Genomic DNA, 4,907 nt, shown 5'->3' with positions numbered 1-4,907 from the left:
AAAGATGAGAAAAAAGAAAGAGAAAATAAGTAAATAAGTAGATAAATAAATAAAAATAAAGAAAAAGCAAAAAATTGGGGGAGGGGAAGGCACCCAGTCCTGAGCACAAAGACTGGGTTGGAGTTCCTGCAGGTCCAGAAGGTGGGTGAGAGTGGGGGATGACCACACCTCCATTCACCAAGGGGTGTGGGTTATATAAGTAACAAGGGGAATGTTGCATATTTTCAGTCATCCAGGTCCAGAGTGTCCTTGTGATTATTAGTAAGCAGATCCTGTTCTTAAGCCCCTGAAGTCTGGGAAAGTGCTGCCTCTTTAAATATCCAAAAAACCCAAGGACCCCTCCTTGGGTTTCTTAGATAGTATCACCACGGAAGTAGATTGCCCAACCTTCCTTCCAAAAAAAAACTTGTTATAACTGGATTACCTTCTGAGACTCTTCCTAGCTCATTTTCTTTCTTTTTCATTATCTACTGGGATAATGAAGGATAATTTTATATATTACATTTATATTTTATATATTATCCACTGAAGGATAATGGAAAAGAAAGAGAATCAGCTAGGAAGAGTCTCAGAGGGTAATCCAGTTATAACAAGTCTTTTGCCCAGGCCAATGAAGAGTCCCTCAACTAAATCACCCATTGGACAAATACTGGGTCTCAGTGAAATTGGCCCATGTTCATCTTCTAGCTATGCTCCATCATCATTGGCTTGGAGTAGCCTAGCAGAAGTTTCAGCTCAAATGTGAAGGTGGATCCAGTGAAAATGTTTCAATTCCACAAGTCTATATGAGTCGGGTTTGACTCGACGGCACATAACAACAACAACAACATATGGTAATAAGTCTATATAATAAGCTCTGGTAGCATAGTGCCTAAGGCACTTGACTGCTAAACAGAAGGTTAGTGGTTCAAATTCACCAGACACTCCTCAGAAGGAAGATTGGGCAATCTACTTCTATAGTGATACTGCCTTGGAAATTCAAGGAGGGGTCACTGTGAGTCGGGGCCAACTCGATGGCACATAATCACAACAACATATAATAATTATATACTTGAATGCACTAAATATTATGATGAAATATAAGATTTTATAGAATTACAATGAAAGTTGACTGATCTACCTAAATACTACTTAAAAAAATTATTGTGATGTGGATGAAAGTGTACAGAACAAACTGGTTATCGATTCAACAATCAACACACATTCTATTTTGTGCCATTCACTGCAGTTTGCACAATGCAACAGCATCCTTTCCATTGCTTCCCCTACACAACATTTCCTTCATCCTTCTCTCCTATTCCCTCCTTCCTTCATAGTTCTATCCCTAGGAAACTGCTACCCTCTTCATCTTGTATGGTTGATTGTTCCTAGTGATCCTCTCCCAGAATCACTGTTTACCTTATAAGCCTGTCTCTCATTTGCCTGAATGTTTATTTCCCAACTTGCATGGAGTCTAATAGCCCTATGCTCAGAGATTCCACCAGTCTTCATCAGAGCAGCAAGCATGGTCTTTTTTTATGATTTTGAGTTTTGTTCTACATTTGTCTGCCCTTCTATCCAGGACCTCCTATTGTGTTCCTTTTCAGATTGCTCAGCAGTGGTAGCTGGACACTATCTACTTCTGATCTCAGGGGGGTGGAGGGTGGGGTTCAGTGTCCATTAGTCCTATGCAATAATTATTTCACTGTGTCTTTGGTTTTTCTTCATTGTTCTTTGCTCTGGATGAGGAGAGACCAACAGCTGCACCTTAGATAGCTCAGAAGCTTTTAAGACCCGAGTTGCTACTCATCAAAGTAGGATATAGAACACTGTCTTTGTAGACTTTGTTATGCCAATTGGCCTTTGTGTCCTCTGAGAATATGTTCTTGAACTCCCATGTCCAGTGACTTATTTCCCTCAAGGTGTTTTGTTATGAGTAAGAAGTTTTCATAATTTTGTCCCATGTATGCTCTACTTTGTTCTTGGTTAATTTGCAGCACACACAAATACATAGGTAGAGATACCTTCTCCCCAATCTATATATATTCATGGGTGTAGTTCCATTTGCCTTCTCACTCTTGTTCAATTTGAGTATATATGCATCCACTTGAAAAATATTGCTATTATTGCAAGTGCAGGATTATGTATGTAGTAGTACTCACCTCTCTTTCCTTTAACTATTATGCTCTGTTTTGTTTCCCTCATGCCTCTGTAACAGAAATACCACAGGTGAATGGCTTTAACAAATAGAAGTTTATTCTCTTACAGTTTTGGAGGCTAGAGTTCTGAGTTCAAAGCACCAGGCTCAAGGAGCTGGGTGAAATCCCATTCACCTTGGGTTTCAATTCTGCCTCTTGCTCCCAGCCCACTGGAGCTGGAGGCATCACTTCACTCAGCAGCTGCTGGTTGCTCAGCCTAACAAACCCAAGGTCAACAAGTAAAATGGTATAGTTCCAAAGTTGTCAAACTATGTGGCATGTCACTACAAGTCCATTAACAGTTCCAGGATCAGCAGACAACATGGCAGCCTGCTGAATGATGACTTGGCTACATGCAGGATTCAATCATGCAAAAAGCTGCAGAGCTTTTGCTTATATACTAGAAGCAGACCACATTTCCAAAGCAGCCACTCCCCTGCTTGTGGTAGATTCCACCATGGACTTAACTGCCAGTCTCATCATGGAGAAGAACTACAAGCAGTGGCTCAGCCACTCAAAACCAGGCCCAGCCAAGCTGACACGTCACCTTAATTACCACATACTCGACCCTGTGTCTTAACTGTCTTGATCATTTTGTGCTAACCATGCCTTTATTGTACTTTGCCTTCTCCTTTACACAAGTTAATACATGTGTATAGTCTAGTTAGTGACTTATCCTCCCTTCCTCTACCACCCAAGGTAAACGTCAAATAATTGTTTTCTTTGTGTAAATCTTTCTTTACTTTTTACAGTAATGGTCTCATTCCATATGTGTCCTTTTGTGACTAACTAATTTCATTCAGCATAATGTCATCTAAGTTCATCTGTGTTATAAGGTACTTCACAGATACATCTCTATTTTTCAACATCATGTGATATTCCATTTTGTGTACCGTATTGTTTGTTTACCCATTCATCCATTGATGGGTATTTAGCCTGTTTCTTTTTGCTATTTTTCTGAATAATGCTGCAATGACCATGGTTATACATATATCTCTTCCTGTCATGCTTCGTATTTCTCTAGTAGTGAGATTGCTAGGTCATATGATATTTTATTTCCAACTTCTTTAGGAAGCACTATACAACTTGCCACAGTGCTTGCTTGATTTTATAGTCCCATCGGCAGTGTATGAGAGTTCTAGTCTCTCCACACCCTTGGCAGCATTTGTTGTTTACTGTTTTCTTGAACTTTGGTGTTCATGTTGGAGTGAGATAATATCTCATTATTGTTTTGATTTGCATCTCTCTTATAAATAATGATTCCAAACATTCCTTCATTTGTTTGTTAGCTGCCTGAATGTCTTCTTTGGTGAAGTGTCTGTTCATGTTCTCTTCTCATTTTTTTTTAATTTTACTGTTTACCTTGTTATTGTTGATGTGTTGACGTTTTCTATAAATTTTAGAGATTAGTCTCTGTTAGTCCAGAGTAAACTCAAGTCACCAACATTTCAGTTGGCAGCTTCCTCCAGGTGTCAGGCCCTGATGAGACAGCCTGATAAGACAATCGAGGTGGCAGAACCCACCCAGACTGGAAAGCCCCATGTGATGACAAACTTCCTCTTGTTCCCCTCTCATGCTAATTAGGTGCAGACCCATGCCAACAAGTAATTGGTCCCTGCCATTTCCTTAGTGTCCCCACTTAGGTCCTCTACAAGACTATAAACCCTACCCTCCCCAACCAGGCGGCGCGACTTCTTGGGCCCCTCCCAGGGACCCGTGAACCTCGCCCGGGGCCCCTCTCAGGGACCCATAAACCTCGCCCGGAAGCATAGAATAAAAACTTCTCTTTAACCTCACTTTTGTGCTTCCTCTTCTCCTTCCTGTGGCCTTACAGTCTCTATCTGATTAGTTGTTACCAAAATGTTTTTTGTTTGTTTGTTTGTTTCCCATAGTTTGTAGGATCTCTTCAGACTCTTTCAGTGAAGTGTTTTGATATACAAAAATGTTCAATTTTTAGGAGGTCCTAGTTGTCTGTTTTGTCCTCTAGTGTTGGTGTGTTCTTAGTTATGTTTGATAGTAATTTATGACATGTGTTAGGACCCTTAAGTTTGCATCTATTTTGTCTTTAATGATCCTTTGGTTAGGTTTTATATTTAGATCTTTGATCTATCTTGAGTTAGTTTTTCTATATGGTGTGAGATTTGGATCCTATTTAATTTTTCTGAAAATTGATATCTGGTTTTGCCAATACCATTTATTAAAAAGTCCATGTATTCACCATATAATAGGTTTCAGCCATTTGTCAAAGATTAGTTGCTGATAGGTGGATGGATTAATTTCTGGGATCTTAATTTTCTTCTATTAGACTATTTATCTGTCATTGTATAAACACCAGAATTTTTGGACTACCAAGGATTAATACTCGGTTTTGAGACAGGGAAGTATGAGACCTCCCACATTGTTCTTCTTTAGTAGTGCTTTGCTTATCTGGGGTATCTTTTCTTTCCATATTAAGTTGGTGATTAGTTTTCCCATCTCTTTGAAGAATGAGGGAGTTTTGGTGGCATAGTATCTAAGGCATTTGACAGGTAACCAGAAGGCTGGTGATTCAAATGCACCAGGCACTCCTTGGAAGGAAGGTTGGTCAATCTACTTCCATAGTGATACTGCCTCAGGAACCCAAGGAGGGATCGCTATGAGTCAGATCCAACTCCATGGCAGTGGTTGAGTTTTGTTTTTGAAGAATGATGTGGAATCTGGATCAGGGTTCAATTGTATCTATAGATTTTT

This window comes from Orycteropus afer, unplaced genomic scaffold (assembly GCF_000298275.1).
Source record: "Orycteropus afer afer isolate SDZICR_OR568_19922 unplaced genomic scaffold, OryAfe1.0 scaffold00563, whole genome shotgun sequence".
In the NCBI taxonomy this organism is placed as follows: domain Eukaryota; kingdom Metazoa; phylum Chordata; class Mammalia; order Tubulidentata; family Orycteropodidae; genus Orycteropus; species Orycteropus afer.
This window is presented reverse-complemented; position numbering follows the sequence as displayed.